At 35.0% G+C, this 16,260-nt stretch overlaps 1 pseudogene; it reads right to left on the bottom strand.

The window, feature by feature from the left end:
• Positions 1-14,221: 14,221 nt before the first annotated feature.
• Positions 14,222-14,308, bottom strand: LOC112652057 (small nucleolar RNA U3; annotated as a pseudogene).
• Between the last annotated feature and the right edge of the window lie 1,952 nt (positions 14,309-16,260).

Genomic DNA, 16,260 nt, shown 5'->3' with positions numbered 1-16,260 from the left:
AATATTTTTCAATCCAGAAAAATAACAGCTTGAATCACATCTCCTGAGTGCAGATCTCTCAGAGTTTAAAGTTATTTCCACATTTTTACACTTAACATTTCCTTTTTTGTGATGTCAGACTACAGGAAAAGGAAGTATATTGTCGCACACTTTGTCTGACAGTCGTGGAATATTCTTACTACATGTATTACAAATTTTTTTCCTGAAAGTACACTATATTCTACTTGAGCTTTGTATTTAAGGAGCAGCAGAAGACTTCTGTGGCAGCATTGTTCTCAGCAGCTCTCTCAAGAGAACAGTGGGCCTTGGGCACCTGCATGGCTCAGTTGGGTAAGTGTCTGCCTTCAGCTCAGATCATGATCCCAGGGTCCTGGGATAGACACACATTGAGTTCCATATGGAGTCCCACGCTGGGCTCCCTGCTTAGTGGGAAGCCTGCTTCTCCCTCTCCTCCTGCTTCTCCCCCTGCTTGTGCTAGTTCTCTCTCTCTTTCTCTTTCTCTCTATCTCTCTTAAATAAATGAATAAAATCTTTAAAAAGACAGAGGGGAGGCGGGAGAGAGAGAGAGAATAGTGGGCCTGGCCCAGGATAGGATAGGACACACTTGGCTGATGAAGTTGGATGAAGTGAAAAAGTGTTTCCTGCCCAAAAAGATCAATTTGATATTTGCATCTTGTAATAGACTCTTTTTTTAAAGTAACCATAAGAGTAACAGGTTCCAGGAGGAAAAATTTATACATTTATACTTTTTTTAAGCTTAAACCGCTATTTCTAACTTGATCACCTATTATTTCCCCAAATTTGATGCTGAATACTTGTCCCAGAGGGTGAATATTAAAGGTGGAGACATACCAGTATTTAAAGGTGTTCAAAAAAAAAAAAAAAAAAAAAAAAAGGATGAGACTTTGAAGGCAGTACTAAAAAAACAAAACAAAACAAAACAAAAAACCCAAAACTACATAGAAACAACAACAACAACAAAAAAACAAGACAAACAAAAAAATGGAGTTCCGTAATAATTTGAAAATGGCTACTTTGTTTGTGATATAATGAGCTTTTATTGAGTTATTTCTGTATCTATTGTGACAAGTCTGGGGGTAGTGGGCTTGTTTTTTGAGGTTTCAGCCATCAAGTATTATTAACCTGTTTGAAATCCATGCCAAAGAGGACCTACTGAGGTGACTCAGAGCCAGAGCCTGGGGCTCAAAGGACTGAGTAAAAGGGCAAGGTGTCTTGCCCGTGGCACTGATGATTTAAAGGGTGTGTCCTAGGGATGCCTGGTGGCTCAGGGGTCTACCTTCAGCCCAGGGCGTGATCCTGGGTCCTGGGATCGAGTCCCACATTGGGATCCCTACAGGGAGCCTGCTTCTCCCTCTGCCTGTGTCTCTGCCTCTCTTTCTTTCTCTGTGTCTCTCATGAATAAATAAATAAATAAAAATGTTTAAAAATAAATAAATAAAGGGTGTGTCCTAGACAAATCAATTGATTAAAACAAACAAACCAGGGATAATTTTGGATATAGTTCCAAAGGTCAGAATTTAGATAAATTATGAATAGAAAAGGGACTAAGTGAATTGAAGCTTGTCCAGAGTTATAGTTGATTCCTTTAAAATACCCACAGCTAGCTTTTTTTCTTTTTTTTCTTTTTTTTTCTTTTTAGTATGGAAAAAATAGGGCCAGAGCATAAATTATTCTTCCAAATGTTGACTGTGGAAAAGAGAATAAAAGATAATAAGATTGAGATTGTATTTTGGAATATTTATAAATATAAAATTCCATGTAAGAATATCTCAAGCTTTACTTGAAACCAAAAGCACAAACAACAAAAACAAAAATAAACAGGTGGGACTACATCAACTAAAAAGCTTTTACACAGCAAAGGAAGCAACCAGCATAATAAAAAGGCAACCTACAGAATGGGAGAAAGTATTTCCGAACAATAGACCTAATAAAGGGCTGATCTCCAAAATATATAAGGAACTCATTCAACTAACAGAAAAGAAAAAATGGAAAAATCTGATTCAAAAACGGGCAAAGGACTCAAATGGGTATTTTGCCAAAGATGACATACAAAAGGCCAATGTGTACATGAAAGATCCTCAACATCACTAATCATCAAGAAAACGCAAATCTACACCACAGAGATATCACTTCATACCCGTTAGAATAGCTATTATCAAAATGACAAGAAACAATGTGTTGACAAGGTGGTGAAGTAAAGGGAGCCCTTGGGCACTGTTGGTGAGAATGCAAATTGGTACAGTCGCTATGGAAAACAGTATGGAAGTTCCTCAAAAAATTAAAAATAGAACTACAATATGATCCAGCAATTCCAGTTCTGACTATATATTCAAAGACAATTTTGCCTTCATGTTCATCATAGCACTGTTTACAATATCAAGACATGGAGACAACCTAAGTGTCTATCAACAGATGAATGAATAAAGATGTGCCGTAGACCCATCGATCAATCGATCTATCGATCTCACGTCTTCTTTATAGTGATATAGTATATATATTATATGCAACACATTGTATATTACGCATATGTATGTATAATATATATTATGTATAACATGTATATCCAACTGTATTTAAAATAATGGCATATTATTCAGGCATAAAAAAGAAGGAAATTCTTCCTTTTGCAACAACATGGATGGACCTTGAGGATGTTAAGCTGAATGAAATAACTCAGAGAAAAAAAAAGACAAATATTATATCTTCCTACCTATAAAAAAAGGCTATAATTCATAGAAATAGAGAGTAGAATGGTGGTTACCAGTGTTCTGGGAGTTGAGAATAATGAAGAGATAGTCAAAGTATACAAACCTCCAGCTACAAGATAAATGAGATCTGGGGATCTAACGCATAGCATGGTGATCGTAATGAATAATACTGTATTATACGCATGAAAGTTGTTAAGAAAGTAGATCTTATTTTTTTTAAGATTTTATTTATTATTCATTCATGAGAGACACAGAGAGAGGACTAGAGACACAGGCAGAGGGAGCTCGATGAGGGACTTGATCCCAGGACTCCAGGGTCCTGGAGAATAGTTATTAATTATGAAATGGATAATGCATTTTATGACAGATGTTTCGACAGGTCATCAATTCAGCAAAGTGATTAGACTTAACATTACTGATTATAGAACAATCTGACTTTATCTCCTTGTATGTTGCAAAAAGATGTATTAACATCACCCATATAACATTTGCAAAAAATGTTTTACCCAAATGTAATCACAAGGAAATAGACATATGCAAAATGTGCAATAGGCTATACACTCTAGAAACTTTCAAAAAATTCAGTGGCATGAATATATAATATGTAATAATATATGTTATATTAAAAGCTAATGGTATATATGTTATATTAAAAGCAATAATATATAAATATAAAGGACAACAGTTGCTTTTTGCTGAACAATTTCAGCATGATAGAGACATATATATAAAGTACATATATGCATACAATTATACTATATATAAAGTATTCTATCACAGATAATATATACTAACTGCATGTGTATATAAATATAAATCATATGTATAGTATGTGTGAAGAAAGAGGGAGCACATGGCATAACGTTAATGACAGAGATCTAGGTGAAGGTTTATCTAATGTTCATCAAACTGTTATTTCAGCTTTTCTATAGGGTTTAGCCATATATTAATTCATGAACTATGCAACAATCTGTGAGAGGAGATATTTTCTTCCCCAAACTATAGATAAGACAATGCTAAAAAAGTGGCTTTCATCCGTATTTTGTGAGAAGCAATTTGTTGCAGCATAACTGTGTTTATGAGTTATGCTGATAGAGACAAGGTGATTCATTTTGAAGTAATTAGGAAAAGTTAAGCAATATTAGCTATGTTTTGGTTATCTTTTAGTAACCAATATAGTATGGCCTGAGGCTGACTGTTGTCTTAAAGGGCTCACTGTGATATGTATTCTAATAAAGACAGGAGTGGAAAAGGTATGGGTTTCTTTTTTTAGAGCATGCTAATTTTAATTGTTGAAATCAACTTAGCCAATTAGTGTTGTAAAATAAGACTTAGTGGGCATATTTGCCAAGTGCTGGTGAATAAATCATCCTAGACTCTGGATCTGCCATCTTGTGGACACTTCAGTAACTTTGCAGTATCAAAACTGACCACATTTTTCATAGCCATGCTTTGCTGCACGATAGGTAAGACAGCTAATATTTTCCCTCAAAATAGATTGTCTTGCCTCAACTCTTCCTCCCAGGCTGTGGGGTTTTATAATCCTCATTATATTTTTAATATAAAAGCTAAAATATAAATTATTATTAATGTAAAAACTAATCATATGTATTTAATACCTATAAAAGTATTCAATATGATTTATTCATTATTTTAATAAAAATTTTAAATGCATCCTTATTATATGTGTATGCACTAATTATGCTCACATTTGGAGGTCTATTTACTGCCAGAAGACAAAAGGAAATGATTGTCACATGCATATATAAATCTAGAGATAATAATAGGTACCTTATCAAGAAGACAGCATTGTGCCAGGATATGATTATTAAACTATATCTTGGTTTGTTTTTTCTGTGTTTATCGTTTGATTTTACTGTGTAAACAAAAAATATAAATTTAAGCTGATTAAATTTGTTTTCGGTTACAAAATTGAAACATACCCTCCTTAGTCCTCCATCACGTCTCAATTTCTATGCAGCCCCACAAGAAAGTCATGGAATTTGGACTCTGCACCACCACTTTGAAAAACTTTGTGCACAAGAAAGAAAAGTGAGCTGCACTTTTACTGATCTGGAATGAAGATTGTGTGACTTTAGCAAATGAATTTCTCTCTCCAGGCACCTTCCTCAACATTTATATTTTTAGTGTGTGTATGAACCATTATTAGTCCAAAAGATTATTCCATATTTTTACTGAGCATCTAAAAGTTTCCAGACACTGTGGAAGACAGTGGGATTACAGTGGTGAGTAAGATGTGATCCCTGCTTAAAGCCTATTGGACAATTGAGTCAAAAAAAAACAAAGTACAGACATCAACTGTGGTGCCAGAAAGAAAATCTCATGTATTTGTAAAAATGTTTGTAAATAATCTGAACTTTGTTACTTAATATGTGAACTGATAGTACTATACACATAAAATTGTTAAATAAATACATACTTTTTGAAGTACATGTTTAGGGTTTTACTGATAAATATGTGCAATCAAAAATATTTGAAGTCTACTGGTCAACCATACTCAAACCATATCTCTCTGTGCAAATACACAGCTATATAAAATATAACTGGAAACAAAGCAGCCAGTAGCCATACCTACACTTATAAGTATATCTGTATTTACAAATATATATGGTTTTATATGTGTGTGTGATGACTGAATCCAGCAGACCTAAGTGTTAAAGATTAATGTGATATAGAAGGAAAACTAAAAAAATAAAAACTACAGAAATAGGTAATAGTATACCTGAAATCAGTAGTTGAAAAATCTCTCAAAGTCTTAGCTTGCTATAAAAAGCAACTCTTATGTGTTTATTGGGAATTATTAGAACAATAAGAAAGAGTCTCATATATTCAAGGACTCAAAAAGCATAGCAGGTATTCCCACAGCTTAAAAGAAAGTCTGAGTACATATTCTAATCATCAAAGAAAGATTGAAATAATGAGATAAGTCACAAGAAAGTCACAGAAATTATTTTGAAGTGAGCTCAAACCACTTAAAAGTAGAGGTAATTTTAAGTCTTACAAACGTGATTATGAAGCTGAAAAATTGGTCTAAACATTCTTCTTTAAAAATATATAGATCAAAAGCAATTACATAGTAATTGTATGGAAATAAACTTCAGATTATATTAAGAAACACTTGAAGTTAAGAAAAGGGAGAAAAATGTGTCCTGTATTTCAAACTTCAACTGGGTGACCTAAAAAAATATTCCTGATATAAATAATTTTTAAAAATTATAGTATACTCTTGAAACTTTTAAGAATATGTGTGTTCTGGGAAGTAGGTGGGAAAAGGAAGTTGGTGTTCAACGGGTATAGAGTTTTGGTTTTGCAAGATGAAAAAGTTCTTGAGATATGTTAGAGTATAATGTTCCTATGGGTAACACTATTGTATTGCACATTTAAAAATGATTGAAAGGGTAAATCTTAGGGTATGGGTTTTTGACCCCAAAGCATATGTCTTCTAAAATTAAGGATAGATAAAACAAAATAAAATATTTTCCATATAGTAAAACACAGTAAGAAAAATTGCATAAGAAATGCAAACTGAGGGATCCCTGGGTGGCGCAGCGGTTTAGCGCCTGCCTTTGGCCCAGGGCGCGATCCTGGAGACCCGGGATCAAATCCCACATCAGGCTCCCGGTGCATGGAGCCTGCTTCTCCCTCTGCCTGTGTCTCTGCCTCTCTCTCTCTCTCTCTCTCTCTCTCTGTGACTATCATAAATAAATAAAAATTAAAAAAAAAAAAAAGAAATGCAAACTGAAAATGAAAATAGATATAACATTGTTTTTTTTTTTTTTTAAAGACTTTATTTATTTATTCATGAGAAACACAGAGAGAGAGAAAGAGGCAGAGACACAGGCAGAGGGAGAGGCAGGCTCCATGCAGGGAGCCCGAGGTAGGACTCGATCCCAGGTCTCCAGGATCGCACCCTGGCCTGAAGGCAGGTGTTAAACTGCTGAGCCGCCCGGGCTGCCCAGATATAACATGTTTTAAGGAAATTTTACAATGAGTAGACAATGTTTAGGTATATGACTCTGGAAAATTTGTTTCACTTCCCTAACATTCAACTTTCTCCTCAGAGAAATGGAGAAAAGAATAGCTTTATGGAGTTGTGTGCTGAATACAAGAAATTAATGCATAAGTTATGTCCCCCAGTACATGCAAACTTTCCAAATGGATGTTGAATAGAAAATAAGACTGAGAATTAGAGAACATATGCTCTCTGCAAGATCACTTATAAAAAAAGCTTGAGGGCAGCCCAGGTGGCTTAGCGTTTAGCGCTGCCTTCAGCCCAGGGTGTGATCCTGGAGACCTGGAATCGAGTCCCATGTCAGGCTCCCTGCAGGGAGCCTGCTTGTGTCTCTGCCTCTCTCTCTCTCTCTCTCTGTCTCTCATGAATAAATAAATAAAATATTAAAAAATAAAAAAGCTTGAGATTTTTTTTTGAAACCAACAATACATTGTATGTTAACTTATGTTAATTTAAATTCACTTAAATAAAATTGTAAAAAGAAAAAGAAAAATGCTAGAGGATTAAAGAATTAAAGAATGGGTAAAGACATGTCAGACAAATGCAAATTTTGAAGCGAAAAATAATAGAAACAATTTTTAAATTATGTACAGTAAAATTAAGCAAAATAGCAATATGATAATAAAGATAATGTTATATATTACTAGAGTTAAATTCAATTTTAAAATATAACAGTATTGATGCTATTAGCCAAAAAACACTATATTGATACATATATAAACTTATAACTATTAGAATATTAAGGAAATAGTTTAATTATATTTATATAAGTATACAATTTTTAAATAATCTAACATATTCATCTATTATTGAAAGAGGAAGAAAAGGAGTATATAAATTTATCTAAATGACATTAGAAAAATTTAGATTCAACATTGTTCTGAATTATTATATCGGAATCAACTAGTTAATAGCTCCCACCACCCAAAATATTACACTACTATCTCAATCCTTACAGAGAAAAATATTTCGAATGGAGCAAAAACTTAGGTACAAAAAACACAACTATAAAAATCCTTGAACAAAATGGGTGACTAAATTCAAAAACTGTAAGTTAAGTCAATCTTTCTTTTTCTTTTAAGTTTTTGAATTTATTTAAGTAATAATCCCTGTACACAACATGGGGCTCAAACTCATGACTCCAAGATCAAGAGTCACATGCTCTTCCAACTGAGCCAGCCAGGTGCCCCTAAAGTCAGTCTTGCTAAACAGGATATAAAACCCAGAAATCATAAAGAAAATTACTGATGCGATTAAACACAGTGAATTAAGACATATAATTGAGAAAAACAAATGAAGATCTGTGTGTCTGTGCTTGGGACAGAGGAGTGATATTTTTTAAATCATAAAACAGGGAAATAAGCAAAAGCATACCCTGGAAACATTAACCAAAAGAAGGCTGTTCTAACCACATGAATAGCAGCCAAAGAAGATTTTAAGGCAACAGTACTACTCAAGTAAAAAGGGACATGTCACTATGACAAAAAAGTCAATTCACTCGGAAGATATACAATTTTAAATTTGTATGCATCTAATACCAGAGTATCAAAATATATGAAGCAAAAGTTGACAGATCTAAAAGAAGAAATAGAAAAATCCACCATTATAATTGGAGATTTGAACTCATCTCTCCCAGTAACTTACAAAATGTCAAAGGGCCAATTATCTAAATTTACAAAATGTCAGACACTCTTCTCAGTTAATGTTTCACCAGCATTAAAAAGTAGGTATCACACTGGCCAAATGTAGTGTTTGGGCCAGGCATATCAAGAAAAAGTTTTACAACTATCTTGTCCCATTATTAAGGAAAAAATAATATAAGTGAAACTTGCAACTTAAAACATAAAGAAAGGTATGCCTGAGTGGCTCAGCAGTTGAGCGTCTGCCTTTGGCTCAGCGAGTGATCCCGGATTCCTGGGTTCAAGTCCCACATTGGGCTCCTTGCATGGAGCCTGCTTCTCCCTCTGCCTGTGTCTCTGCCTCTCTCTCTGTGTGTCTCTCATGAATAAATAGATAAAGTCTTAAAAACATAAAATAAAAATAAAACATAAAGAAAAACGATAAAAGATGTCCATGACTTCAGTGCTTCCCAACTGCGCTTTGGTAAAACCAAAACTCCTTGCTGTGGAAAACAGGCCCTGCATTGTGTGTTCACCCATCTTAGGGGTCCAGCTTCATCTCTGCCAGTCTCTCATCCTTCCCAGATATTCCCATCTTACTACAGTTTCTTTATTTTCTTCCTTTCTTTTGATTTTTTTTTAAAGTGACTTTGTATTCCCATCTTTTATATCAGAGTTTGAATGTCATCTCTTCAGAAAGTAATTTCCTTGAACACTTCATCTGAAGCAACTCTCCTATTATCTTCATTTTCCAAACTTTTTCTCTTCCTTTGTAACATTTGCCAAATTAATTATTCTTTGCTCATTTCCTTCTCTTATTAAAATCTGTGTCTACCATAAGATTGTTCACTCTATTAGAGAACAAACTGTACCTGCCTTGTCAGCCATTATATCCCTAGCAGTTAGCACTGTGCTCAACATAGGAAAAAATCATTCATGATGTTATTGAATGAAAGACCTAGTAATCTCAGTCAAATATAATCAAGAGAAACCACAAATACTAGGAAAGAGAAATTACATATATACAGATGTAGAGAAAATTTTAAATTATAAACGTATATAGTCCCCATTCATCTAATAACACACTTTATAGTCTAGCTCTAATAATATACATTATACCCTAGATGTAATAATACACTTTAAAGTCTAGATAACATGAAAAATTGTGCGTGAAAATACATTATTTTGTTTTACTCAAATAAGTGATTTACTCAATTTATTTCATTTTACTCAATTTACTCAATTACATATTCCCATGTAAAACTTGGGCAGTAGGCTTTCTTTTATATTTTCTTTTTTGAATTATTGTATTTATTTATTCATGAGAGACACAGAGACAGGCAGAGGGAGAAGCAGGCTCTCTGCGGGGAGCCCAGTGTGGGACTCAATCCCAGGACCCCAGGAGCACAGCCTGAGCCAAAGGCAGATGCTCAACCTCTGAGCCACCCAGGCACCCAGCCATAGGCTTTTTTACCCCTGTTTCATAGATTAGATAACGGTGCTCAAAGCGAAGCATTGTTTATGACAAAAAAAAAAAAAAAAAATTGGAAATCTCTTTGAAATTGGAAGTGCCCAATAAAAGTGTTTGGAAGATTAGGTTATGACTATTCCTTAAAGGAAATAAACTAAAATCATGAAAAATTATGATGGACAGCCACACTTACTTTGAAGCATGTCTAATGTATAGAACAAATGAGAACAATAACTTGCAAAACAGCATGTAAAATATTGTCCCTCTCTTTGTGATACACAGGCACATGTATTTTTCTAGAGAAGGGGGGAAAAAATCTCAAAAGACACACCAAATGGTATTAAATCTTGAGAACAGCATTATGGATAACTTTCACTAACATCTTTATAAATTTCTTTATTGTCTAGTATTCTTATACTGTTTATATCACTCATAATCAGAATAAAATTTCCCCTTTAAAAATTAAAGTACAAAAATGAATAATATATATGCTCTGCATCTCTAAGACCCTACAATCATGTCCCAGTCAAATAAAATAACATAAAAAGGGAATATTTATTCGATCACTCTTCCTTTTGTAATCAATCCCAAGTATCTCTCTAGAAACAGATAATGTTTCAGTCGATTTTGAAGGAATGATCTCTTCTACTGTTGGGATCTGATAAATTAGGAAATTGGAGAAAACACAGATAAATATGGTTCCATTGATGGTGGGTAAACAGCCCTTTAAGATTCTGCACCTCTGACTTTTTTTCTGCCTCCTTGTTTATGTGAAATGTAGTGTAAGTACCTGACATTAAGCTTTTGATTGCCCAGGCATTTATTTTAAAAGACATCCATCTTGAGTAAACATATTGCTAGCTATATGGCACAGCTACTAGCAAAACAACTAGATAAGGAACTAGGCTACACAACGTCATGAACTTCCCCTTCAGAAAACCAGGCGACCTAGATAACTGACCACCTGAGTGACCCTGCCTCCAGTGCCCTGATTTCCAATCTTATGCTTCAAATTAGCCAGTACTGTGTGATGCTGTGAAACCCCAAGACGTACAACCATCAGGGTCTAATAAAGGCAAAGCTCCAGGTTCTTCACCAGTCCCCCTTTACTTGTAACCTCACTGTGTAGTCCTAGGGCATGTTATGTATTCCTTAGGATTTTTTAATAATAAATCTTGTTCCACAATTTTTCCTGATGGTTTTTTTGTTGAAGTGCATCCTGCAATCATAAGAACCACAAGGGCCAGCCCAGCCACAACAGTGGCCGCGGTTGGGGGAAATGTTTGTGGGGTTTCTACAAGTAATATGGGAAGGCAAGTGCCTCAGGCATTTCTAACAAGAGCATTAGCGTCTATAGGTTAGAACCTATACAACATGAACAAAGTAAAGATACAGTAACATTTTCTGAATGGTTTTAGGGAAGTACGTATTTCATAAACATGCAAGGTTGCATAACAAATAGATAAGCAATTGCTCCAATAGTACAAAAGAATAGAACCAACGACATTGGCAAAAAATGAAATCTAATTATATTTACATTGAATTTTAAGTTTTTCAGTTTCCATTATTTCCCACACAAGACACAGTAATTTCAAACCTAGAAAATTAACTCTGTTGACCTTAAAACAGCTAATTATTTTACCAGCAAAATAGGTTTATTTGGGAAGAGCAGAGGAATTATAATTTGGGATGTGCAAACTATGGCAAAACCAGAGGCAAGTCCAAAGATCAAAGGAAAGAAACTTTATAGAGAAAAGAAGAAAGCTGGTCAGGTTGCTTTGGGTGATGGACAATTGGAAAAAAAAACAAAAACAAAAACAAAAAACCACAAGTGCTCAGGGTGATGATGGCTTCTCATTGGCTGAGTTATGGTTATTTTCTTACTGGCTGAGCCTGTTGGTGGGCAAGAAGAAATTCCTCCTTCCTGCTACTGAAGTAGTAAATTAGACTTTTTCCTGTTAGGAATGCAATGCACCTCTTTTCCTGTTGGAGCCTGCAAATGAAGGCAAGTGGTCAGAGGTGAGAGCTCCCCCTTCTGGCTTCCCAACTCTTTTATTTTGTTTTGTTTATTTTTAAAATTTTATTTGGAGAGAGAGCATGCTATAACAAGTAGGAGGTGGGGGGGAGGAGCAGAGGGAGAGAGAGAACCCCAAGCTGACTCCTCGCCCAGCAGGGAGCCTGACCTAGGGCTTGATCTCACCACTCTGAGATCATGATCTGAGCAGAAGTCAAGAGTCAGACAACTGATGGAGCCATCCAGGCACCCCCTCTCAACTCCATTTTAAATGCCGTTTCCTTTATTCCATTTAACACATTAATACTATAATATATATTTTACGAAGCTAATGAAAATCTGAAAAATTGTCTTTTAAAACTAACTGTGTCATTTTTAATGAGCATTATCAGTAAACCCATAGAACTGGACCAGAAAGGCGTTATATATTCACAACACTCAAAACACTTTTGCATGTTTTATTTAATTCTCTCAATAACTCATGAATCGAAACTTATAAGCACTGTATTGAATTTGGGAAACAGAGAGGTTTAAGTAACCATGGCTTACCTTGCATACAGTCTGAAATTTAAATCCAAGATGTCAGATTCTCATGGAAATGTTCTTTCCACTAGACTGGACCATCCAATCTCTGAAGTAATAGGAAAGTCTTTTGCTAAGTACTGCTAAGCAATTAAAATAAATTGAAGACATAAATATAGTCTTTCTTCAGGAAATCTAAATTAAAAAAAAAAAAACATTGCAATTTACCTACATAAGACCTCAGATATAGGTTTCAAAGCAACCCACAAACAGATACATGGTGCCATGTATGTGTTTGTTATGACTAGTATTTCACATAAAGGAAGAGGAAGAGGAAACAAGTTTGAGAAATTTAACCAAGTTTCCAAGGAAGAGAAGGACTAGATTATGGAAAACATAAGGTCAATGTTCTGACAGTGCTGTTCACAATTCCAGTCATAATATTCTAACTCAATATATTCCCGGTGATGTACACTTGAAATTCTGCATATGATTGTGATTCATTAGCTACAAGTATTTTTCCAAAGTCACATCCTATCATTTATTGCTCTCACTGTTATCTCAAAGCTTGTAGCTGATGAAGCTATTTAATTAGGGGGCTGCCCAGCCAGGCTGATGTTGAAATAGAAATCACACCCACCAGGGAGTAAAAAAGATGATGATGAGGTGATGTGCTTTTTTTCTGATTGCTGAGCATTTATCTGATAAGGCTTTGTAATTTCTTCATCTTCTCTTTTTCCAAAGTCAGTTTAAATCTGGAAGAAAGTTACGGTGTTGGGGGGAGGTGGGGAGGGAGGAACAGGAAATCACATAGGATAAATGCTGGGAGAAATTATGATGCAGCAGAAGGGAGTTTAGCCTGTTCCAGCACTAGAGCCCTGAGTCATTGCAAAGGCCGGTGAGTGGGGAAGCTGTCCTGGTCCTTCATCAGCAACAAGCATCAGAATCACCTGTAACGATTGTTATAACTCTAGATGCTCAGGACTCATTCCAGGCTTATCAAACATGGAATATTCAGCGATATTTGACTTTAAACAATTCACAGGTGATTATGATGTATACTTCTGGTGCTAAGTCATTGGGATGGATGAATCTCAAAACCTATGACTTTCATATGGACTTTCTTACCACTTCATTTCCAGGGGAGCTTCTGAAGGACAGCAGAATTTGCCACCAGTATGCCACTTTGACATAATGATCATTATTTTGATCTGAAGGTAGTTGGGAAGAAGCAAGTAAAACTCTCTTCTCTCCTGTTTGCTTACGAAGGATTTAAATTTCTAAATCTCTACCAGAAGGAACAAAAGTTAATCACCAGAGGCAATTTTAGACTCTTAAGAGCCTGGAGATGGCACCAGAGGAATCTACATAACAAACTTTACTAAGGAGACTTTCTCCACCCCTAGTTTCCTTAATATTTGCCTCCCCATGGTTTACCACCCTATAGATTCAAGGCCTTTTTCCTTTGCTTTATCATTTATCTAAAGATTTTCTGTTCTTTTGTTAAGATGCTATACATATGCCCAAACTCTAGTTGCCCCTTTGAGTTACTCATCCCTGAGTTTTTCTCATGTATATATGAGATATGTATGTTAATAAATCTCTGTTTTTTTTCTTGTCAATCTGTCTTTTGTTATAGAACCTCAGTCAAGAAACTACAAGGGTAGAAAAGGAAAAAAAAAAAACCTTCTTTCTTCCTTTTCTACACATGCCTATAGTAGGAAAAATTATAAGAAATTCTTTGAGTTACATATGCCAGTTTATAGTCATTATCTTTAAACAGACTGTTGATACTCAGCTCTCCAAATACATTACTGCTAATTACTACCAATTCTCTTAGTGGCAAGAGTAAAGGGAAGCTGCCAATGTCCTGACAAAAAATTAACAAACTATAGAAATGATCCCTGAAAGTATAGTCTTCTGACAATAAATTAACACATGAAAAACCACCAAGATAAAATGATCAAAAAAAGGAACTATAAAAAATTGGAGGATCATTTACAAAATAAGCTTTCTGTTATTACCTCAAACTATCCTGGTTACCATAAAATCTTTGCAAGCAAGCTCTAATTTATTACTTTCCTTATTACTTTATTACTTTCCTTATGCCCAGAAGAGAGGCAACCCATATAATCTAATCAGTCCTGTGAAATTTCAAGATTTTAATGCTTGACACCTCCATAATTCTGATCACACTACCAATTACTGGAGAGGGAGAGCAAGAGGCTAGGTTAATATTCTTTAAGAGAGAATATGTGTATATATATATATATATATATATATATATATATATCCTGAAATTATCCTATATATAGGATATATATCCTGAAATTCTTCTTGTCATGTCAAAAATGGTTTGCTATTTTCTCAAGACTCATAAAGAATTCTTTAATTTATTATGAACATTCTTGATTTTTCTAGGGCTTCCCTAAAAAAAGTATCACAAATTACATGGCTTAAACAACAGAAATTTATTTCTCGTAGTTCTGGAGTTTACAAATCCAAGATCAAGGTGTAGTCAGAGACAGTTTTTTAATGAGGCCATGAAGACAGGATGTGTTCCAGGCCTCTCTCCTTGGCATGTAAATGGCCAACTTCTCCCTGGGTCCTCACATCATCTTCCTTCTGCCTGTGGCTGTGTCCATACTTCCTCCTCTAAAGATGTCTAAAGACACCAGTCATATTAAATTAGGGTCCCCTAATGATTTCATTTTAACATAGTTACCTCTTGAAAGATCTTCTCTCCAAATAGGGTCACTCAGTCACTGAGAGTAAGTAATCTCCAAATACAGTCACATGTGAGGGTAGAGGTGATTGGGAGGGACACAATTCGACCCACAACAAACTCTTTGCCAAGAAATCTTTCTCCGATCACTTTGGTTAGTGATCAAATTATCTGATGATATTTGTCAATTTGAGCAGATAAATCATTTGGGAGCGAGAAGTTGCAATGAGCTCAAAGTAAGAGTCCTTAAGTCACTGATAACTTTGACTTTAACAAAATATAATTTCAACATTACCTTTAATCCTTTTCGTCACTATTCTTAGAGCATATAGAATGGACAAAACAGTCATTAGTGATAGTTAAAAATCCATAGATTTAGAGACAAGTAACCTGCGGTGAGTTCTGGTTTCAACTTTGGGGCAGCTTGGGTAGAAATTCTTCTTAGTTAGTTATAGAAAATATACTTGTTAGTTAACCATAGAAAATATCAACTCAATAGAATATTGTAAGAATTGAATATACTGATTATGCGAGAATGTTCTGTAAACAGTAGGGTCCAATAGAAAGTGCTTATAAGAATATGCCTTTTGAAATTAGAAGCTCTGAGTCCAGGTCTTATAGCTACTTATTTGCTTATTCTTTGGACAATTCACTTAACTTCTCTGAGCCTTGGTTCTTCATCTCTATTAAAAGGGTGATAGATCTTTTAGACATATGTCTCGATAAAGGAAAATATTAGATATTGGCCATCATAACATTAAGCATATTAAATTCTTACACAACAACAATTTGAACTTTTATGAGCTTTGAGGCTGTATGCATTCATTCAATAGCCAATAAAGCCCCTCCCCCAACCATCAAACCTAAGGTGATATTTTGCTCCTTTTAATTGTAGATTGCATGTAGCTTGCAACTTTATGATACTTTCCTTTGATTAAATTGGACCTTCCTTACTACTACTCAGTGAATTTAGGACAGCTGCTGCTATGGCTTCCTGTGAAGGCAGTGATAGCTGCGTGTGTGGATGTGGTTATGTGTGGGGGTATCTGTCTATCTGTTATTGCTGGAGATGGGGAGGGAGCAGTTACCAAAGTTGAGCCTTGATAGACTCCATCAGTCTGTCTAGACACCATGCCTGAAGGCATAA

The sequence above is a fragment of the Canis lupus genome, chromosome 4 (assembly GCF_003254725.2).
Source record: "Canis lupus dingo isolate Sandy chromosome 4, ASM325472v2, whole genome shotgun sequence".
In the NCBI taxonomy this organism is placed as follows: domain Eukaryota; kingdom Metazoa; phylum Chordata; class Mammalia; order Carnivora; family Canidae; genus Canis; species Canis lupus.
This window is presented reverse-complemented; position numbering and strand designations above follow the sequence as displayed.